The sequence below is a fragment of the Castor canadensis genome, chromosome 1 (assembly GCF_047511655.1).
Source record: "Castor canadensis chromosome 1, mCasCan1.hap1v2, whole genome shotgun sequence".
Lineage (NCBI taxonomy): Eukaryota > Metazoa > Chordata > Mammalia > Rodentia > Castoridae > Castor > Castor canadensis.
In genome coordinates this window covers 133727828-133752461 of record NC_133386.1, presented here as the reverse complement: position 1 = coordinate 133752461, position 24634 = coordinate 133727828, and the positions used below count along the sequence as shown (strand labels likewise).

Here is a 24634-nt window from a genome sequence, read left to right as displayed (position 1 = left end):
ACTGGGGATATGTCCTCAAAGGGGATGGTGAGACCTCAGCCCCTTCCAATCCCTCTGTCTCTCTGTTTGCTGGCTTAAGAGTGAGTACTCACTCTCACACATGCTTCCATCAAAATGTGTTGCCATTACCAGAGGCCCAAACCCATGGATACCTGAATCTCCAAAATCATGAGCCAAAACAAATGTTTCTTTACTTTGTAAGTAGCCTGGGTCAGGGATATTATAGTGACACAAAGCTGACTAATACAGTGGCTGACAAGATGCCAGGTGGAGGAAGGAAAAGTCAAAATGGCTCTCAGATTTCTGGCCAACAGGGTAGATGGTGGTGTCATCCCCTGGAGGTCACAGCAGGACGGGCAGGGAAAATGAGGTGAGTTTTTCACAAGATGTAATGGAGACCTTCAAGTGGTCAAGTTCAGGATACAGCCAGGCAGATGGACCTGGAGCTCAGAAAAGTAGGCTGGGTTAGAGAGAAAGACTTGAGTGTTAATGGCATCTGAGAAGCTGAGACATGGGGGATGGGGGGGAAGACAATCCAGGGAGATGGTGCAGCATAAGGGAAAAGGTCTGGCTTAGAGTTCCTGGGGAGTCCAACTTCTAGCAGATGGACAAAAGAAAAACTTCTGCAAAGGAGACTGCATGAAGAATCAAGAAAAAACCTGCAAAAGAGGAAATAGTCGACTGAATTAGGTGCCAGAGAGAAGCAAAATAGGATTAAGTCTGAGAAGTGAGAGTTAACTTTAGCAAAAAGGAGGCTGCAGGCAGCCAGGACAACAGGATGGGGATCTGAGGGCTGCAGTCAGATGGTCTCTGGCTGAAAGAAGGCAAGACAATTCAAAGGACAGTGTCAGGGTAGGGGAAGAATGACAGACAGGAAAGAAGATCCCCTAAGATGGGGAGACAACTATGCTAAAATGTTAATGGGAAGAAAGTCCACAGAAAGGGAAGGGTTGACAAAGTAGAAAAGAAAAATGGGAACTGAAGAGTTCCTGCAACCAGGGACAGGGTGGAACCCAGAATTTCAATGGGACACAAAGGGAATCAGCATTCCATCAGAAGAAGGAAAAGGAAAAAGGTGCTCTGGGGCACCTTCCTGATGGCAGGAAACTAAGGACATTCTTATGTCAAGCTTCTATTTTCTCTGAAAATGGTGAGGGAAGCCCTTGGAGAGTGGGAGGTAGAGGTCAGGAATGGAATGGTCTAATTTAGTTCCAGGTAACAAGTTCAGAGGGAGGTGCCCATGGAATGCACAGGTCAAGTAGAAATAAGGTAAGAGTTCTTGGAGATGAGACAGAATGGGACATCAGGCAATCCAGGAAACAAAAATCACCTCAGGTGGTAAAGAATGAGTCATTACCAAGGCCATGACTAGAAAGATGACAGCAATGGGGAAGGGCAGAGGATGATGTAGTCAGTGTCAAGAACATCTGGGTTTTTGCATGAAGGAAGAGCAGCAAGGATGAGAAATAAGGATATGGGAAGAAAATACAAATCTCTAGGTGTATATTCCTGAACTAAGGGCCTCCTGGGGTCAAGAGTAGCTCCCCTGCTGGCCAGCTACCCTGCTATAAACACCTTCTAGGAGTTAAACCAAAGTTTACCAACTGGCAACTTTCACCCATGAGTGAGTCCAGATTTCTGAGACATAAGTTAAACCTGTACCTTTTCAGGTACAGGTTTGTGAAATCTGAAGGAGGCTGTGTGTTTTCCCACCAAGGCATTAACTACTCTAGCCCTCAGGGTCACCTCTGAAATGAGGAGCTTAGGCGGGATGAGTCTGCTAAGCCAAAAGAAAGCCAAAGGGAAAGCTTTTCTAAACTCAAAAAAAAAAAAAAAAATCCAACACTTCAACTTCTGAGTATATGCCCACAAGAACTGAAAGTAAGGACTAAGACAAATGTTCACAGCAGCAGTATTCATAATAGCCAAGATGGGTAAGCAATTCTAGGGTCTACTGATGAATGAATGGATAAGCAAAATGTGGTATAAACTTACAATGGGATATTATTCAGCCATAAGAAGGAATTAAGATTATATATGCTATAACATAGATGGGCCTCGAAAATATTATGTTAAAAGAAGTCAGACCCAAAAAACAAATGTATAATTACTTGTATGAGGTATCTACAGTAGACATATTATTCTTTAAGACACAAAGTAGAATCATGGTTGCTAGGAGCTTGTTTGATGGGTACAGAGTCTCAATTTGGGAAGAGGAAAGAGCTCAAGAGATGGATAGGAGTGATGGTTGTAAAACTTAATGCCACAAAATTGTGTACCTAAAAATGATTAAGAAAGCAAATTTTATGATATGTATGCTATGTTATGTTACAAAAGAAGAGAAAACTGAAAAAGACCAAAGTAGAAATAAAGGAGCTGTGATTACCAACTCTGGCCTGGCTAAGAGAGCCACACTGATGTTCACATCTGGCATAGGTTTACTTTTCCAATTAGGCTAAATCTTGATTTCTAAACACCTGTATTAGTTTTCTAGGGCTGTCACAACCAATCCCACAAAGTGAATGATTTAAAACAGCAGAAATCTCTTCTCTCACAGTTCCAGAGACTGGAAGTCCAAAGTCTCTGAGAAGAGTCCTTCCTTAACTCTTCCAGTGCTCCATGGCTTTGGCAGCATGTCTTCAATATCCATGACCATCCGCTCCATGAGTGTCTTCACATTCATTGTCTTCACTTTGAGCATGTCTATGTCCAGTTTTCTTCTTTGTAAGAGGATCAAAGACCCACCCTACTCCAGGATGGCTTCATCTTAACACACCACATCTGTAACAACTCCATTTCCAAATAAGGTCACATTCTAGGGCTCAGGGGATTAAGACATCAATATATATATTTTAGGAGATACACTTCAATTCATGACACCCTCCAAATGTAACACTCTTCTAAGTCTCAGCCTTCTCCTTCCTCACCTTCTCGGCAGCATTTGGCACATTATCATATCAACACAGGCTGCTTTACAGAATACCTGCCCTTCATTCGCTCAGCATACCCTTCTTGTTTTCCTCACCCCCCCAACTCTCTTGTCTTCTCTGCCAACTCCTCCCACTCCATCAACTCTCCATGTTAAAGACTGCCTCAGATCTTGCCCCGTCTATATTCATTCCCTAGTAGACCCCTCCAGTCCCACAGCTTTCCATACTATCTATTTCCTGACAGACTGCTCCAACCCACACTGTCATCTCCAGACACCATACCCTACTACCTACTTGGCATGTCCTCTGAGCCATGGGAGCATCTCTAACTTAACATGACCAAGCAGAGCTACCTGGTTTTCTTCCAAAACCTTCTCTTTCACCAGGCTTCATCAAAGTAGTATTTTAATAGCCTTAACTTTACCTAGTGCCTGAAAACTTGGTTGTGTCCTTGACTCCAATCTTTCCCTCAACCTCTCATGTCCAATTAGCACATCTTGTTGGTTTCACCATCTCAAACAACTAGAATCTATCCACTTCCTACCACTGCTACCATGCTACCCAGGGGTTACAAAGTGCTGCCAAAAAGCCAAGTCTGGTCACAACCAGTTCCTGTACATAGTCTCTACCATAGTGGAGCTGAGTCGCTACAACAGTGACTATATGACCTGCAATATCAAGACACTGGCCCTCCACAGGGAGGGACATTTGCTGTTCCCTAGCCTAAGCACTTGATGTTCCCTTTGCCGATCCTTTAGTGCAACCTTCTAATAAGCAATGAGACATCAAATATTGTTTTTTGTTTGCTCTTTGCCTTCTCAGAAATATCCCTGCATTCCCTGATCAGAACCGTCCCTCTGTGCCTAGCTAGTGGCTTTCTCCCTGTTTCTCCTCTCTCCTGCACACCACTTCTGAGGACTAACTCTTGGAACCAGCAAGTTCACCTGCTTAGGAACCTGCAATGGTTCCCAGTGTCTCGGTATTTAGCCTATGCACCTGTTAAGCTTTCACAGGTCCTATATAACCCAGCTTCCCTCCCAGCCAGTCAAGACCCCACTGCTTCCCAGCAGGACAAGCTTCTTTCATAGTAAAGTGCTATGACCCGCCCCACCCCCCATACTCAAAGGCAAGTGTCTTTGTGCTTGCTGGGCCCAGTTATCTTCAGCCTCTTCTCCCATCCAAGTACTAACCAGGCCCGACCCTGCTTAGCTTCCAAGAGCAGACGAGATCGGGTGCGTTCAGTGTGGTATGGCTGTACACTTCAGCCTCTTCTCTACCTTCCTATTCCGTGAGTATTTCCTCAAAACTCTCATATTACAAATCTTCCTGGACCCCAAACCTTCCCTCCAGTTGCCACCCAGCTTGTTACTTACTCTTCCACTGATCAGGAAGAGAGATTTTCTGAAAAGGAAAAAAAAATTTTTTGAAGAAATTTTCTATTTCCATCATTTTCATCTCCTCACCTCCCATTCATTCACTTTTTACCCACAACTATCTGGCTGCTAGTTCTCCCCAAATTTCCTCCTGTGATTTCATTAAATGCAGTGACTGCATGTAACAGAGCCACACTGCTCTGTCTGGAAACACTTCCCTCGGTTTCTAGGAAAACCACTCTCTCTCTTTCCCATCTAACTTTCCAATTATTCTCCCTCTGTGTTCTCTTCCATGTCTACTTTCCTGGCATTAGGACGACCCTCCATCAGTGTCAGCTAAAAGGAACTCTCCTGTCACTTTAATTCTTCACAACGCCCAACTCTTGGTGAAATTCCCCACATTATCATAATTCTTTAATTATTACCAGTTACTAATGATTATTTAAAATGAATGCCTGATCTGGATCTCACATGGGTCTGTTTCAATTTCTGATTTTTCTCACATACTTGGTATTTCTCAGTGAAAGCGAATCAGCCATGTGGAAAGTCAGAGCATGCATGTAGGCTCTACACAATGTCACCTTCCTCCAGAAAGGATTCAGTTTTGCTTATAGCAGGCAGGTAGACTAGAGACACCAGCAATGCCAGACCTCCTTCATTCTACTGGTACTGAAATGATTCAAATCAGAACTGTAGTCCCTATGAGGGCTGGTTTAATGTTAGGTTACCCTTTATTCCTAACAAATGACCTTTAAGGGTTTCAACCAAAAGCCTGGGGGTGTTGACCAGGGTCTTTCCAACCTAGCATGTCCCAACTTCAATTTCTGTCCCCGGCCATATGAATCTAGCAAGAGCTCTGCTCAGACACTCAGCCACATGCCCAAGCAAACAAGCTAGTCTCCCACTACCAGGCAATCTCTCAGTATACCAGGAACCTAAGGCATGGCTACCCCCACACTGCTACCAGATTCCCCCTTCCTCCACTGGGGAGACATTGGTCTGAGAGTCTACGACCTGAGTTCTAGTCTATTTAGTTGACAACTAGTCCTATGATTCTTGGGCCTGATTTCTGAGAGTTCCCCTTATATGTAAAAGGCATTTGTATAAAAATCTTTGAGTTTCTTCTCACTCCAAAAAAATCTCACTCATTAACATCCCTGTCAACTCTTAAATCAAGTAATCCAGCTATCTATTCTTTTACAATGCTCAGTCCAGTGACTGGTTACAACTTTACATTTCTGTAAGTAACACATAGACCTAAATTACAGTGTGTATTAAGATCCTTTCTTTTTAGTGGGGGGGAGCTGTACTGGGGTTTGAACTCAGAGCCTCACACTTGCTAGGTACTCTATCACTTGAGCCACTCTGCCAGCCCACAATAGCATGCATTGAGATTTACAAAGCTGTTCAAACTCTGGAACTGTGCCTACTTGTCCCACAGATCCTTATGATGTGTTGTCCTGGCTACTAAGTGACACAAAGCTGATGAGGACCCCCACCCAATGCTAAGGTTGAAAATCAAAGAGAAAAGCCTAACACAAATAAAGACAGGAGTCACTGCAGGGCATGACTATACCAAACTGCATGCAATAGACAAACATGGAAGAAACCAGACCTGAGTCACAGACAGCCAAAATTGCTCTCTAAAAAGAAGGGTGCTGCCTAGAGTCCATGGCAGGTCAAAGCAAGAGAGACTCAAAATAAACTTTAGCCTTTGGTTTTTTAGATTCTGTACTCTCCTCAGCAGATCAGAATGCCAGAAGATACACAAATGTTTGACTTGTGTTCATGAAGGACAAAAAAAACAGTGGTTGAGATTAATTATAGGCTAAAACAGAGTCCTAATGTCAGGTACCCAGAGAAGACCTAATGCAGTCATTTCACTACTTAGAGAATGTTCTGCACACACTTGCTAAGTACAGCTCTAGTTCCTGACCACCCAGTTTCTAAGTATGTTCGCTCCACTGTCCGTCCTCTCCTAGATCTCTCCTCTGTAGGATACATAACCTAGACCCTGATGTGTCTTACGTAGCAGCTCTGCTTCCGTGCAGTATTTGCAGAGGAATCCAGTCCAAAACTCTGCTGCAGTCAGCACCTCCAACGAGTCACCACGAGGCTTCCAGACACACCAGTAACACAGCAGCTCGAACCAACTCAACTAAGAGACCCCGTGTGTGATGGAAAAGACACTGGACAAGGAGCTGTGCTTGAGTCCCAGCTCTGCTCTTTCTGAGCGGATTGAGAGCCTACTAGGGGCCAGACATTCTGCTAGGTGTCAATGACACAAAGCTGAAGACACATAAGGTGCCTGACACTGTGGAGCTAAAATCCAAAGAGCACCTACTTCCCTATTTGCTATGTGAAGGTGCCAGACCAAGTCAGCTCTGAGGTTCCTTTTGAGGTTTTGTGATCAAAGAAAGAGCCCTCGTTGGCCACACACCTCTGTATGGCTGTGGATGGGCACAGCCTCTCCAGGCTTCCTCTTCCATGTCTATAAAGCAAACAGGATGGATTTGAAAGTATCCACCATTACCTTGTGCAGCCACAGCGGCAGGTTTCCAGACTCGCTCTGCAAGGAAGCCTTCTGCTGCACAGCAGCCCAGCAGTAAGAATCCACGAAGGCAGCTTGACGCCAGGAGAAAGAACTTGGGGAGAAACAGCTTATTTGGGTACCTGAGAAGCAAAACAGATTGTTCCAAATGAATGGAAAAAACAGATGCCTGGACCCTTCTCACCCCACCCTTCTCTCACCATTGCTCCTGATCTTAAGTGCCATCTACCTAAGTCATGAAGCACCAGGACAGGAGGTGGGGATAGCAGTGAGGACAGCACTCAGAGCACATACCCAGGTTCACATTAAAACTGAGTACTAGAGAGGTATGCCTGGCCGGCACTGGGCAGTACAGGGATTCAGCTGGAGGGAAAGCTCTCAAAAGAAATGAACCCCCATCAAAGGAAAAAAGGAGCAGAACAAGAATTGGAGCCCAAATGTCTGAGTAAACTTGGACACAGCTGGTCTAATTTAGGGGAAGGGCTAGTAGAAGGGTGGGGATCAAGCAGTCAATGTAGGAAATAAGCCTTTTTAGAACACTACTAATAGATCTCTGGAGGGCAAAAATCAGCCATTTTCCAAATCCACTAAGGAAAAAAAGACATAAGCTGAAACTTCAGCCCAAGCAGATAACATTTGGAAGACAAATACTCAGAACTGCATCTCCAACAGGAGATGGGGGGTGGATGGGGGTTGGAAAGAAGGGACTGTAGGACTTGGCTTCACCCAAATCAAACTGAAGACAGCATCACTCTGAAAACGCTGTGGCCACATGGGTCACACTTAGATCTGGAAGACTCTCCACACTCCTGGTCTACATGGCCACAGGGTACAGCTGTGTCCTCCTTCTCACAGCAGGCATAGGGACTGGTGCTGAGCCTCCCCTGACAGCCCCTGGCCCAGCTGGCTCCCCTGTCCCCTCAAATGTGTACGGAGTGTGTGTGTGTCACAGGCACAGGGACTACATGCTGGTACCCCCACAGGCAACTCTCTCCTACATCGCACTCAGCCTGGGGAAAGCTAAGTGCCTGGGTTCTAACATGAGTTGTATTTAACCCTGACTATGCCACTCATAGTTGTGTAACTCATAGCTGGTAAATCACTTACCTTCCAAAGCCTGGATCTCCAATATGGAAATGATACCATCTACATTATAGATTTGTGGTGATGACAGAAAAAAAGAACAGTTGCGACACGCTTACTATGGGTCCTGGTTCCCACCAGTTGCTCAGTAAGTTGTTACATTTTTCCAGGTGAAGTAATGAGCTGACTCTGGTACTGCTTTAAAGACTGGGGTGTGCCTGGAGTCAGGGATAATTAGAAGATGCCTTGCTGAACTTTCCTAGACCCTGTCACAGAAAAGGCCTCACAGGGTCACCTTCCCAAACAACAGAAGGAAGTGGGGAGGGAGGATATTCTCAGGAATGTAGATTTTTTTGTGGTCCAGGTTACATGGGTAAGGCACTGAGTACTCCTTGTTTCTTAATAGTGCTTTCATGCCCACAGACATCAAGAAAGGACTTCCGAATAAGACCTTGGGGAGGAGACACTCATGAAAAGTCATAAGCCACCACACAATGTCCTATAATAGGCACACCTTGCCATCCAGCAGTGGCATAAGTGGGCGTTGGGGGTGACTAAGATAGTTTAAGTTTCCTTCTGACTTTCTTATTCCATTAAACTTGAAATCTGAACTTTATAAACACATAGTCAGGATGGCACAGGGCTCAGGGCTAACTTTACGATGCTCTTGCATCCATGTGATTTTGTGAATGCTTCCTGTGCCAACACTTACCAAGGTTTATGCAAGCAACAGCCAAACACCAGGCAGATGGGAGGTCCCTGGTCAACAAATGGATGACTTCTCATACATTTCTTAGTAAGTAGTAGCCTGCTTAGGAACATCTGTCCAAATACTTGTCCAAATAGAGACTGACAACATATTGAGCTCCTTAACATGAAACAGAAGGTCAAGAAAACACTGCAGGCAACCAATGTTCACTGGACACCAACAAGTCCTTCCAATCATCACCTCATTTAAGCATCACAGTCAAATAGGGAGAGAGCCTCTTCCTTTTACCCTGGAGGAAAGAAACTGAAGCTCAGAGTAGTTCAGTAATCCTCCCATGTCTCTCAACACTATTCTCTGGGCCTGTTACTGTGACAAGACCAGACTAGAGTTCCCTATTAGGGCTTTTCCAAATGAGGTGGTCTTAGTAGGTGATTCTTCCAAGTAGCAAGGAAGGGGAGAGATCCTGGAAGGGACAATCCAGGAAAAGAATAGATCAGGCTCTATTATAGGCTATTCTTAGCACAGGAATGGAAACCTAGTCTCTTGACTCAGAGGCAGGTGGGGCAAGGACAGAAGCCAAGTCAAGAGTGAAAAGCAAGAACAAAGAGAGCCACAGAGCAGCAGGATGTGGGGGGACCAGCACAAGCTGGGCTGTGCAGCCCTATACCACCACCTTGGTAAGAATCAGGCGGACTTACAGGCACCTGACACCATGGTAAACCAATGCTGTAGGGCTGCGAAGCTTGGGTACTGAACCATCCTGACTCATGTTTCCAAATGTACTTCCACATCCTTTGTCTCATTTACTCTTCAAAACAGTAACTAGGAGGTAAATAGGTTCCGTGTTTCAATCTTTTCCTACTAGTCTTCCATTAAAGAGACTTTCCTGCCTTTCTTTATTCCACCCATTTAAACTGCTGACAGATTATTCATCCTAAAACTCTCTTCTGATTTTAACACTTCCTCGGCTCAACATTGCTCTGAGATCCCCTGGCCTAGGGCACAAATCCAACTCAACAACTACTGTGAATTGTCCAAGTCTGACAGGTTTCCAGACCTTCATCTTTCCTTGCGCTACTCCCCCAGCCAGGGGGGGCTCACTCTCCAGTACCTGATTAAGTTAATGCCCCAGCATACCAGTTATATCGACAGGCCACCAAAAAGCCAAGCTCAGACATCATCTTCTCTGTGAAGCATCCTCTCCACTGACCCTCCCCAGGACTTTAAAGCCACCAAGGACTCACAGAAAATCACCTTCAGCCATGTTGTATAAACACCCACATGTGTCTTATCTCCTCCAGTAACATCTGAAGTCTCTGCAGGCAGGACTCACTCCTTGTCTCTCTCAAGTTCCCACATCAGCCTGTACCAAACAAATAACAGCTGTCTCATGTTTTAAAAGTTTCAAAGTACTACAATAACTAAGGTCTCCATTAACATCCAAGTATCATCATTGTCCCACTTGGTAGTTGAGAAAACAGAGCCCAGTGAAACCCTCCAGCCAGACTCCCACACACTTATACCACTGTGTCGGCTCAGTGAGCACACCGGAGTTTTCAGAAACAACTTTAGTAAGGCGCAACTGCTTTTCACAATGCACACAAGGCAAGACATGAGCGTCAGGTTTATACCCTGCACAACAAAGAACACTCCTGATTGGTTGAAGTGCAGAGAAAACTGTGGGCTTTACATACATGCATCTGGCCAAATCAGCCACAAGATCATGTAGAGAAGACTGGGCCATGTGGAGGTGGTCACATCTGCTAAGTAAGTGACCTAAACCACAGACGTCTTCTGTCACCCTTCAGTTACCTGGGCCTGGAACCCAGGGCACAACCACACTTTGTGTCTGATGGACAGCCCAGGTGGTCCTTATTGCAGCCTAGGCCTGTACCAGTGGCTTCTAAAGCAGTAGATAGCAGAGAATCAGAAAGCAACACAGCCCGAGGTGAAGGAGGCTCAGGGCAGGAAAAGTAACAAGCCAGGCCAGGTTTCTCAACCCAAGCATGAGGACTATATCCGTTCTTGTCCAACTGCAGCAGGAGGGGCTGGGCCCCCCCAAGACACCTTTTTTCTTAGTCTCTTGCAATAAGCTTTATTTTAGTTCCTATACATTACCGACACTGGGCAGGTTAGGAGGGCATCCCTAGAGCTGCAAGGTATAGGCAAAGCCACAACCACCACACACCCACCTCCCTCCTAGGACACTGAGCGGGAATGCATTTTCAGCCTTGAAGTGTTGTGGGTAGCATAGGAAACAGGCTTCTTGAGGAGGTACTGAAGCGCAACAAAATCATGAGTTTAACAAAAATAAAAACATAAATAGATGTAGTTAACTAGGTGGGAGAACTCTGGAGGAACTTTCAAATGGAAGCGCTTCTAAGTGGACTAATGTCACACTGAGGAGACCACAGGAAGCAGTGAAAAGTGGTGAAGGGTCTTAGTTCTTGCTATATACTTCTGGCCCCATTTTAAAGATGAGGAAAGTGAGGCATAGAAATCTCATGCTAGTGGGTGGCAGAGCTGGAATATCAACTCAGCCCTCCATCTTCACTTCCAAACACAAGAAAGAGAAGACAAAAGGTACAGGTTACTGAAGAAAACTAGGTCAGAGATAGGGGAGTAAGGAGAAATGAACCAGAAGAGTTTCTTGGAGAGAAAAATAAATCTTGGCATTGCATCACTGTTCTGGGAAGCACAGAAGGAGGACGGAGAGCATAATAATGATTTTATCTATGATAGTCATTAGTATCCACATAGTATTAAGTCTACAAAGTGTTTTCAGTCTAATTCACTTTAATGTAAATTATACACACACAGTGGGACTGAGGGAAATCATAAAACAACCCATAAAGCAATGAAAGTAGTGCTATCTACTTTCTAAGATTGCCAGAGAAATCTAAAAACTATTTTACTATAAACTCTGAAGTTCACTGAAAATAATCATATAAAGGTGACCATGAAGCTAGGCACCGGTGGGTTCATGCCTGCAATCCTAGCTACTTAGGAAGCTGAGATCCAGAGTATCAAGGTTTGAGGCCAGCCCACACAAATAGTTCACAAGATTCCATCTCCAAAATGACCAAAGCAAAATGGACTGGAGATGTGGTTCAAGCAGTAGAGTGTCTACTTTGCAAGTGTGAAGCCAAGTTCAAACCCCATTCTCACAAAAAAGAAAAAAGAAAGACCCACAGAAGAGTAACAAGCCTTGCAACGGTGAAACAAGTCTGAATCTGTTTAAACTGCCTTTGGCTCCACATAGTAAGACCAAATGATATTTACCCAAAGAATCCTTCCTTGTCAAATACTCAAAGCTACTGACTATCTTTAAGTACAGTAAAACTGCAATAATCTCAAATTTTCTCCTTCTGTAAGTCAATTTTTTTTTTTTGTAGTACTGGAAGTTGAACTCAGGGCCATGTGCTTGCTAGCCAGGTGCTCTACTCTTGAGCCACTCCACCAATCTCAAAATTTCTTCTCCTAAAAAAGAGCCCAATTCCTCTCCTTTCACATTTACAGCAGTCTTTAACCCAACCATCTTCAGCTTTAAATGAAAGTAAATTAATATCTGCTGGAAGTCCCAAATTGTCATTACCGCCTTCACTCTTCTGTTGCAGTAACTTACTACAATGCACACACATCTTTAAGATCAGTGAGAAATGTAAGTACTCACTGCAGTCCAAACTAAAAAAATGCAGTTGAAGTAGATTTCCTTCCCATCAAACCAAACTAGTTCACAGCGTCTCTTTTCCACAGTTGATCTTGGCTTTTAAAGAGAATGCACCAGGGCTAATAGCAGTTGCTAAGATGAGCACAATCATATTTTAACTTACAATTGAGCTCCAAGGAATCCCAAATGCTTTCCTACCCACTACCCACTTCTCAGAGCAATAAATATATCAACTACTCAGTATCTTAGAATGGATGGTTTTCCCCCATGGGTCTAAGAGATTAGACAAGGGCCCACCAGTATAGCAACTCTCTCACTACAAAGAGAGAACAAAAATAAGATTGCATAGTCTAGGATATGGGCCACATGGTCCTGCAGCCAAAGAAGAAACCAAGTTGGTGAGCCTCAGCAGGGAACCTACAAGGCTCACTTAATTCTATCAAGAATGATGGTGTGCCAGGTGTGGTGGCTTATACCTGTAATCACAGCTACTCAGTAGGCAGAGATCAGGAGAATCACAGCTCAAGGCCACCCAGGCAAACAGTTCAAGGACCCCGTTTCAACCAATACACTGAGTATGGTTGTGTGCACCTGTAATATCAGCTACACAGGTGGTATAAACAGGATCATGGTTCAGACCAGCATGGGCATAAATGTGAGACCCCATTCAAAAAACAACTAAATCAAAAACAGCTGGAAGCATGGCTCAAGTGGTAGAGTACCTGCCTTTTAAATGCAAGACCCCAAGTTAACCCCCAGTTCCACCAAAAAAAAAGAATCTAGTGGTGTATTAAAAATGCAAGACATTATTTAAAGATTTTTGTCATCTGAGACATATAGAAAACAATATCATAGATACCCAGGATATTTAAAGTGATATTGACATTTTGCTATATTTACCTCTTTTTTTAATTAAACACTTTTAAAAAAATTTCAGACCTACAGAAAAGTTACAATATTACAATGACATCCCATAATCTCAACATTTAGATTCAACCACTGTCATCAGCAACACAACCTCTAAGTATGTCTGTATAGCATGTATGTTCTCTTTTACGCTAGCCCACTTGAGAATTAAATGCAGAAATCGTACCCTTTACTCTCAGAACCATGATCTTCTAAGAACTCAATGCAGTCACTTAACACACACACACACACACACACACACACGAGTAATCTGTTATCCATATATGTTGAATATTCCTTATTTGACATGCTTGGGACACGAAGTATTTTGGATTTCAGAATATCTGCATAGACTTTACTGGTTTAGCACCCCTAATCTGAAAACCTGAAATGCTCCAAAATCTTGAATATTTTGAACATCATGTCGGTACTCAAAAAGTTTGAGACTTCACAGCATTCTGAATTTCAGATTTCAGTCTAGGGATCCTGATTTCCCAAACTATCCTTTACAGCAACTTGCATTTCTTCCAACCAGGATCCAATACTGCACTACACTGCATTTAGTTCTCATAGTCACCTGATCCTGGAACGAATGGTCCACAGCCTTTCTCTATCATTCATGCCCCCTGACTGCGGTCTCTATTTTGTGCAATGCCTCTTGCTTTGTGTTTGTCTGTTGCTCCACTCCCTGATCCAGGTTCTGCATTATGGAAGGAACCCTACAGAAGGGCCACCACTTTGAGAAGCACCTGATGACAATTTCCACCATGGCTCATGATGTCACCTGTAGTGGTCACCTGGCTAAGAGGCCATCAGACAGGTCTCTCTATAGCAAAAGTGCCCCTTTTCCACTGTGAGATGATAAGAGCTCTATGGGGAGACCTCGGAGACTGTGTAAATATTGCATATGTACACACCCTATTCCTCTTCAGCTTGCTTTATCCATTATTCTTATTTGGTGGCACACACCATTCACATGCTGTAAGAAAACCAGATACCATGTTGACATCACTTCCCTAAGTACTGATCACCTATGAGCTCCATCCCAACACAGAATAACCTCCCTGAAGAGAAGAGACATAATTACTGACCACTACGAGAAAGAAATTTGATGTTCCCATTCCATCCAATGAAAGAAACCTCAGCAGTTAACATTTTCCCCATTTTACAGAAGAGGAAATAGAGACTCAAAGAGGTAAAATGAGTCAACTGACACTTGACCAAGCTATGATTCAAGTCCAATGTATAGCTATCCTCTTCCTCCAACACAGTGACCAGTGGCAGGGAGGAGACAGAGTAGAGGCAAACCTGAGCTGGGTGATGTGGAGGTGATTAGACCCTGTGGAGCACGAGGCTGGCCAGTGCTGAAGAGGCACAAGGAAAGGACAAGCACCAATTCTTCCAGCAACACGCACCTGAGCTCCAAGCCCAAGTTCATTAAAAAGGGTCACCAAAACGACAGAGCCAACTGGTGGCATGTGTGTGGATTGTTCCCAGGCACCTAATGTTCATTGTGTGGAGTCACAGAGACAGTCAGCTGGGTGGTGGGCACTGCAGACATGGAGCCCACCTGGTGGGGACAGGGGCTGGACACATGGAGGGGAGGGTCAGATCAAAAAAAAAACCATCAAAAATGTCACAACAGGAATGTGACATGTGAGAGACAGAAAATAAATCCTTGTAGCAACCCCAGTCTGGTCACACTTCCACCAGAGGAAATGTGTTTGGTCTTGGGATCTGCACTGTAAGAGGGTATTGAGAGAACCTGGGTGGGAACCCAAGGTGAACATGAGAAACAGATGGTGCAAAAACGCAAGAGGTTTTGGGAAAGGGGCCAGCTTAAGAAAAATGTTAAAGGAACAGACAAGTTAAGGCCAGTGGATAATTTTGATAGATGCCCTTAAGTACAATTGTCAGAACAAACTATTGTTCAGCTGGTCTTCACTGACACAGACTAACTTGTGTGAAACAATATGGAAATCAGGGAAATTAAGTAAGTCTACAAATAGAGGCACTAGACCCTTATTCCTGAATGTTGCTTTAAAAAAGATTCCATTATACTCGATAAACATTGGGTTTCTTTTTATTCTTAGTAAGTTACTTAACCTCTCTGAACCTAATTTTTTCATTTGTAAAACCTCATAAAATTCCTATAAGCATTAAAGGAAGTGTCTGCCACAGTAACGGCACCCAGTAAAAAGTCAATAAATGGTAGCCAAGCTTTTCATTTCTATGTCAGGCACTGCGGTACAAGGATGTAGGATTCCTTTGTCAAATCCTGTACTATTTTCTTCTGTGCACTTACGATTATTTTAATTGCCCATTTACTTACTGCTTTCATATCTCTTTCATATTCTAAACCTCCAGAACAAATACATCACAAAAAGAGGGCCTTGAAAAACTTGGAACTAAGATTTTAAAAGGTCGTGAGTCTGAAACCACATTCAACATCACTGAGTCCTTTCCCATCACCTCTTCCTGAAGACATCTCTTAAAAGCTAGCTATTGTAGTTCCGGAAACAAAGAAACCCCTTCTTGTGGAAGGCCTTGAACATCTACCTCTGTACTGAGTCAAAGAGTAGTGACTCTGACAAAATGAAAAGAGCTCACAAGAACTGTCACCACTATGTAGACAATCAGTCATGAGACTTCTTTGTGAAGCAAGGACAGTCTAAACAGACCATCACGTGACAGATGCAGATGATCAAGTGGCAAAAGCTTTCTTCAAGGAACCTCACTAAAGAAAAGGGACTTTGAAGCTTTTCATCAGAGCACAGTATGTACTACTTCACAGCCTTTGTGACAACAGCACAGCAGATAGCCAAGGACTCCTGTGCTCCTAAGGGCTCCATTCCTCCCATTCGTAGATGAGGCAATAGAGCAAGGGTGTTCTGAAGGCACTCAGATATCAAGTACTGAGCTTATCTCCAGAAGCGACCACTGGGCACCAACTATGGACATGTTACCGTGTGTGACGCAGGGATTCAAAGGAAACAGGGCATGGTCCCTGCCCACCCCCCACAGGGGTTTACAGTCCAGTTGAGGAGGACACAAATACGAACATAAACTACTAATGATAACAGACAAAAATATCACATAAGAGTAGAAAATAGTGAACCACAGCAGATACACACACTCAAAGGGAGGAGAGGATAGAAACCTGGCTGCAGAAACAGCATACCTAAGTAAGTGCCTTTGAGGCAGGCTAAAATTAGGGAAAGTTTGGGACTCATAAGAAAAATTTTACATCTTAGATCAACCATGCTTTGGCTCAGGCACAATGGTCACCTGGCCGGGTACCACCCATGCCCCTCCCCGCTCATTGATTATTGGATGAGAATCACTTTTAAAGTAACTGAGAAAGAGAAGCACTCTCTCTCTGACAGCAGATTCTACCTGCCCCCCCCCCACCAAGCTCCCTTTTGTAAATTCCATCGCTTTTAATAAACTCCCTTTACAGCCATGTGTCCTGCCATGGATTCTTCCATGTGGGACAAAGAATCTGAAATTCTTCTGATCACAGAGTGAACCAGCACTGTTAACACTTTGAGTATTTAAAGCTGATAGCCTGTTTAGGACAAGGAACAGACTGCTATGCCTGGAACACAGAGCCCAGCTGGGGATCAAAGCGAGGGCATGCTGGGCTCCAGCCTTGACTCTGTGAGCAGTGGCAAGAGGGCTCAGCAGGGTGGAATGGGAGCACATTACTGCTTTAGCATCTCCAGTGCTGTAGTCCACGCACTCACGCTCCTGATGTCATCATCTGGGCTTCACTGTTGAGCCCAGGTGAGACTGGCTGCAACTCTTACAGTGCAGGTGCCCTTCCCAGCAAGAATCCAAGGAGCAGGGAGTGATTCCAAGCAACAGAGCTGGAGACCTGGTGCACATCAGAAGCCTCTGAGCAGGGTGCAAGCCTGCTCCACTCAATCCACCATCCCTCATACACACAGCAAAAGGCAAATAGAACCAAACAGCACTACAGCTCACACTGTGTGCCTCTGGGCAAATAACCTGACACCTGTCTGCTGGCAACTGTTCCTCTGTAAAAGGTCAAAACAGGATTAGGGACATGTTTGCAGTTAACCTGCCCTGAGTGCTTTCTACCTTCCAGAGACTGCTCCGGTGCTTTACCTGTGTTAATTCACTGAGTTCTCACCACCCTGTGAGATAGATTCTACTATGATCCCACTTACTGATGAGGAAGCTAGGGCACACAGAAATCACATAGCTTTTCCAAGGCCTGGTGCTGAATGTGTGGTGTGCCAGGATCAGACCCCAGGCAATCTGGCTCCAAAACTCACATCTTAACCACTGTGTATCCCACACGGTCTTTCAAAAATGAAAAAATATAAATGAAAGATTGCTGCTGTGAAAAATATCATGCCTAATGGATCTCACACACAAAATACAGAGGCTGTTAATATTGGTCCTAAGGACAAGGGACAGCATTAGGAGGGACAGCCTAAATGCAGAGGCACCACACAATTTCCTCTCAGGACACCCTCTCCTCAGCTGTTCCCCTCCAGGACTCTGACCAGACCCTCCAGGACTGCCAGCTCACAGGCTCTCAGCCCACAGGGCTTCCTGCTCTGCCAGGGAACAAGAGTAAACTACTGGAGACTACATGGGTCCAGGACCACAGCACACCCGGCCCAGCTCAACGCTGCCAGCCACAGCCTTACTTACGATGCACTGTACTGGCAGAGCTTCAAAGCCCAAAACACACTTGCTCAGTATGACCAGCTTGGGTCTTTCCCACATCAACTCCAGCATTCTCAGAACAACAGAGAGGCACTAGACATGCCTACAGCACTCACCAGCAACAGCTCCTGAAAAACTTCCACGAAACATTTGCTCCATACAATATACCATGCCAATTCTAAGATAGAGGTGACACAGCTGTTCCTCAAAGTACACACAAGCTGGTAAGCATGAAATTGCTATGGTGGCCCTAACTAGTCTCTCAATAACGGTCCATTCTCCACCAAGTATTGGAGGTAAGATTCATTTCATTTCTTTATTTCTTTAATTCAGTGCTGGGAACTGAACCCAGAGTCTCCTGCAAGCTAAGCAAATGCTTAGACCACTTAAGCCACACTCCCAGCCCTTTTGTTTATAATTTGCTTTTTGAGAAAGGATGTCACTAATTTGCCTAGGCGAGCCTCAAACTCACAATCCTCCTTCCTCTGCCTCACAAGTCGCTGGGATTACAGATGTATGCCACCACACCTGGCTCATGCTCATAGCGTGAAAATCTTCTGAATATTCTTTGGATAAACTCTAAAATCCAGGTCCCATCATCAAACCCCTGCTCATCTTCCAACCTCTTTACACCATTCACTCGCTGCTCAATAGGTCCAATGACACTAATTTACTTTCAGTTCCTCCAAAAAAAAAATTAAAGCATACCCATTTCTTCTGAAGAGGCTTCTTACACACTCATGTGCCATTTGGCTGAAGGCTGTCTTCCTGGGCATCCTGGGTGAGGCTTCCTCACCACAGTACTTGTTGAAAGGCACTGACACAGCCAGAATTCTGAAGAAAGTCACCACAAAGTGGCAAGCCCCTGGGCTCTTGTCCGCTTCTTTACTGGCAGGTCTGACTGTGCAGTACGATGATCCACGTGAACACAGCACCAACGAATGAGAACAGGAGTGAATGGGAGAAGAGATGAGAAAGAGAATTACTGTAAGGCAGGCATGAGCCACAGTTCCTGGGCTGGAAGGGCACAGCAGCGCATCCAACAACTCATTTTAGCCTAGTGTCTTCATATTACAGAGTGGGACTGATCCCAGGGAGATGCCTTCTGGTCACACGTGAGCCACACTGCTGTTGTTCCTTGCTGTTAAGAAATAAATATGTGGGGAGGGCGCTGAGAGGGAGATGATGTGGGCAATGTAAATAATGTACACTGTAAGACTAATCAGCATTATCACTACAAATCACTCCCTGTTTAATGTATATATCCTAATAAAAAATTATAATAAAAAAGAAATATCCTAAGAGTGCTCCTTCAGTTCTTAAAAAGGCATCATTGCTGTTCCATTATTTGCTTGAATGTGGACAAGTAAAACAAAACAAAACCACAAAGGCTTAAGAGTGTTTTTAGAAGAAGGCTATAAGCACCAGCCCCTGGGCTCTCTTCCCTCCAGGGACACTAGGGTTAGGAAGGGTGGCAAATCAGTCACCATCACCCAGATTCACTCAACAAGCCTCCAGAACCCTTGAGTGGCCCTAAATCTGCATGGAAGCTGGAGAGGAGCATAAGCCTGTCTCAGATCTGCTGGGGGCTCACAATTTAGTAAAGTACTTTCAGAGTGTAAAAGCTTAATTTACCCTCAGTTCAGTTCAGCCAACATTTATTGAATACCAACCATGTGTCAGACCTCTGTCTATGTATTATTTCATTTAAATAGACAGTGCACTGATGCTTTGCAAATAAACAACCTGGTGCTATCTGAGAGCAGAATTAAGTTCCCCAGCCAAAGGCACAGCTGAGCCTTTCTTCAGGAACCCTTATTCTAGGGCTTCAAATGAGAAGCAGATGTTAACTCTTAAAAGACTTTTTAAAAAAGACATTTTCACATGTACTAGCAAACCATGTTTATAGTTTTATCAGTTGACTAAACAGGAAACCTTTTAGCTTTAAAAACAAAAAAAGATAAACAGAGTTAAGATGGATTTTGGAGAGATGGGGAAGGATTTCATAAGCAAAAGATAGCAAGTTGAGACCTGTCTGCCTCTCCAAAATCCAAAACCCCAGGCCAAATGGTAAATGGCCAGAAGGAAAGGTGCAGTCTCCAGACACTGCCAAGAGTGGCAGGTAGAGCCTAGAAATATGTCTTGTGAAATAACACTGTAAACAGGCAACTGCAAACCAATACCATAAAATGCTACTTCAACCTTAAGAATAGCAAATTAAAAAAGTGTCTAAGTTCTAAGGGGTCTCCAAACACACCTTTTGACCCTTGGACTTTTAACTCCACCATGAAATTGGATTCCAAAGCAATAGTTCTCAAAGTGTAGCCTGGCAACCTCAGAATCCGAGACCCTTTTGCAGAAGGAGTTCTGTGATGTTAATTTATAATAACATCATATTTTTACTTCCCTTTCTATTCTCATTTTCTTGTGAATGTACAAAGTGAGTTTTCCAGAGGCTACTGATGTGGGACATCACAGAATAATGAATGAGAAGCAAATAGGAGAATCCAGGTCTTCTATTAAGAAGATTAGCAAAAATACCATTCAAGTTTCTGAAGTCACTTTCTATAAAAATACACATTACATATGTTAATATGCAACGGACTTTTCTATATAGTAGCAATAGATACAAACCACAAACAAAAGCTTTTATAGCATTCTCAAGAAATCTGAAGAGTGTAACAGGACTCCTGAGACCAAAAAGTTTGAGAACCCCTGCTCTAGAGAAATATATTTTATACAAAGAAGCACAGATAAGGATGTTCACTGAACCACTGCTTGTAACAGAAAAAAGTGGTATGAACTTATGTGTCATAACAGAACAATTACATAAGCTGAAATATAATCACACTATGGAAAGTTACACCCTTTTTAAAAAGAATGAGGGAGCGCTACATGCGCTCACATGAAAACATTTCCAAGACACACTAAAGATAAAGGAGCAGATTACAAAATATTCTACTTAAATATTATGTTAAAATGCTAATAACGTTTTTTCCATAGAAACAAAGAGAAGTGTGAAAGAATATACACTAAACAATAGAATGGTTGGTTACACACACACACACACACACACACACACAGGCATATGGTTTTTGGCAAATTAAAATTAACCTGGAAAATTCCCTCCACTGCCACAGCAGCAGTGTCATAGTGTGATGGTGGGACATGCCTACGGGAGCTGACACTGCAAACCCCTCTGGACGGTCAAATTGTACCCTGAAACAAGACCACCTTGCCAGCTGACACATCAAGTCCATGGACAACCTGCTCCTGCTTTACCTGAGAACACTCGCCAGCTGCTATACCTATCTGGAAGCTGTAATTTTTCTCAAAGATTCACTTTATTTGATCCATCCAAAATTTGTTACATCATAAAATCACGCAGACAGTAACAAGAGCTGTGACAAAATATGAAAAGTGGGTAACTTTAATGATGCCCCCAAATGTAGAAATGAGTATTCCTCCTAACTATCAAAAAGAAAAAAGTCCAATTGTTGAGATAACCTGACAAGTTCCCAGTAAGGACCCTGCTTCCTATTACTGAATAGCCTTTCAAATATTATCAGAATGGCCAAGAATTTTTATGAGAATAGAGCTACATACAGAACAATACAAATACCCCTAAAATAAGCTCATTTCCCTAGGGGTTGGCTATATAATAACAAAATCATAGTATATCAGTGGATATGGGTTGAATTCCCCAACAGTCTTAACATTCCATTGAAAGAACAAAACAGGCTGAAATGATAAGTGTGCAAGTAAAATTATTAATTATATTGGAAAAATAGATGGATAATTAAAAATAAACCTGCTCTAAGGATGGCCTATGTCAGTCTAATTATAATGGAATTTTAAAAAATTTAAATGTGCAGAATTTAGACCAAAAGCATTTTTCATCAAGTCATACCAAAAACAAAATTCAAAGGTATCTGAAATCCGGTATTGTAGATATTTTTTTCAATGGTTGTAGCATATTTTTAAATTGCTATTATCATTATGAAATGTTTGTTATTTGTCATTTCATATTTCTTGCTCTTATTGTTATTCTAAATTGGCTCCAATAATACTACACAGAACTTTCAAATAATTTTTGATGGAATTTGTTTTAATTTTAATTTTTCAAGGGATATAAAATTCTTCTTAGAGACAACATAGTAACAGTCAGTATCCAAAAAATGCTAAAATCCTATTGACATTCCTGCTCATTGTTTATTTGCCCACACTTTACTTGAATACCTACTTTGTATCAAATTTTAAGAACATATGGTACAGTCTAGAGGGGAAGACAGAATTCAACAAATAACTACCTAACTGCAACTAGCATTAAGTGTTAGAAGGGAAGCTTACAGGGTGTGGTAAAACATGTTATCAGGAAGTCCAACTCAAAGTCGCAATTTGACCCCTGAAATGGGTCATTTCTTCCTTAAAACCAGGAACACATCAATATGCCCCTTCCGAACCTCTGACAGCTGCATGTAAAGGGAGTCAGAGCTAGATGGTGCTACTTACTTGAACTAGTAACTCGGGAATGTAAAACCATCCTGAAAAATGACTTCATCTTTCTGGAAACCAATACTGTTCTTATGTCCTTTTCTTTCAGTGTTGGGAGGAAAGCATTTGCAAAGATTTATGTATAAACAAGCTTTATGTGTAAGAGTACAAATACTGAATGAACCTAAGTGTCCATCAGTAGCAAACTGCTTAGATAAATTCTAGTAAGAATTACACTGCAGGTTGCTAATCTGTCCATCTTATAACAGTGAGGCGATACCTCTACATTGACATGGAAAGCTCTCCAAAAGACAGTAAGTGAGAAAAAGCAAACTACTATAGCATGATGCACTTTGTTTAAAAAATAAAATATGGTATACAAATACAGAATACAACATAGTATACAATGTAGCATTGTATACTGTATTGATTCCAAGAAAGGGGGTGGTAAGGCTGTACAAAGTGTCCACTGTGGTTACCTCTGGCATATGGCATGCGTCCTTTACCATGAGAATACTTGTAGGTTCTGCTTGTGAACTAAAAATAAGACAAAAACATTCACAAGATAAAATGTCTACCCAACAGGAGCCTCTCTGGACTGTAGATGTCCTTCACTTGGTTTTTTGGTTTGAGGATGTGCTGTTATAGGACCTATGCAATGAGATCCTAAAGACTGTTACAGATGCCCCTTAAAAGAATCAACCAGCTTTGCCAGCTGGCACACACTGAAAACTAGCCTGAGGATATTCCCAGTAACTGCCTAAATCCAGTCACAATAAAGCAGATGACATCAACCCCCGGGGCTGCCAGCTCCAGCCTCAGTTACGGGAAACACAGGGAAATTAAGATAGAGGCAGAGCTGCCTCTGCCTCACTGGGGCTGGCCCAATGTGTGCCCTGTAATGATAGCACAGGGCAGAGTTAACATGAAGAAACACATCCCTCCCTGTCCAGAAATGAGGCTGTCCACTGGGAGGACAGTGGGAAAGGGTGGCAGGGGAACAAGGATCCCTGGCTGACCACACATCCTTTCCCCTGGGGTCTACAGGCTGCCTTCACTGCTCATTTGGTCCAGCCAGCCTGGGTTCAGGCCAAGAAACATCCTCACAGGAGCCTAGGGTACTTCTCTCCCCAAGGTACCCAGAGGTTATGGTACCCAAAATTAAAGAAGTCCTAAGGCAGTACACTGGGCCTGACACAACCTTAAGTCTAGGGCGTCATGGACCATGTCTGTCAAAAGACTCCAAGAACATGGCAGGGAACAAAAGAACTGAGGAGTAGGATATGAGCAGAGTCAACGGGATACAAATGATGCAACTGGGCCCATTCTTCCCAATCTGCACGCCCACTGTTGGGAGCACTACCGGGGCATTCCAAAATTCAGGATGAAATACAATAAAATCACATCTCACCAGACCCGACAGCCCTCGATAACGCAGCCCAGCGCTGGCCGCTGTGCCGCCCCCCTACTCTTACCAATGGAGATCTCCTGCGCGAAGGCCAGCGAGATGAGCAGCAGAGGCAGCCCCACCGCGATGCATGTGACCATCTTGTCCACCGCCAGCTCCAGCCGTAGCCCCTTGAACTTGGGCTCGATGGGCTCCTTAAGCAAGAAGTCCGAGAACACGTACTCCGTAGCCAGGTGGGCGATGGCCATGGCTCCTGAGACTCAGCTTCGGCCAGGCAGGCCCACCAGGGCAGCCCGGGTACCGCCGGCGTCGGGAGGGCTGCGCGGCGCCTGCACCCGGTCAGCTGCCTGGCGCGTGGCTTTCGCTTTCCCTTTGCCGGCTCCCCAGCTCCTGCTGCATCTCTCCGACCTTTTGTCTCGGTGCGTCGGTTCCCAGAGACCCAGCCGGAGCCACTGCTGCGTCCCCGCGGTGCCCGGCGAGCTGGGGCCCCGGGGTGCGCGGGGCGCAGGAGCTCGCGCCCCGGCCTCTGTCCGGGCGGCACTGGGACCTGGCGCTCAGACGCGCTGCGGTCCCGCCCCGCGTGCTCAGCCCGCGCCGGTCCCCTGGGGGGCGCGACAGCTGGGCGCAGAGCTTTTCTCGCCGCGCCACGAGGCGCAAAAACAACCCCGAAACAACGCACTGACCTCTGGCTCCCGCCCCTCCGCGCCCCAGCCGCCCTAGCTGCCTTGCAGGCGGACCCTCCGCCCGAGCCCAGGGATCCGCGCTCTTCCGGAACCACCGGGGAAACCGAGTGCTCAGGGGCGTGGAGT

The 24634-nt window shown here is 44.2% G+C and overlaps 1 pseudogene; it reads right to left on the bottom strand.

The window, feature by feature from the left end:
• LOC109674679 (pannexin-1-like) overlaps positions 1 to 24329 on the bottom strand; it is a 48424-nt pseudogene extending 24095 nt beyond the window's left edge.
• Between the last annotated feature and the right edge of the window lie 305 nt (positions 24330 to 24634).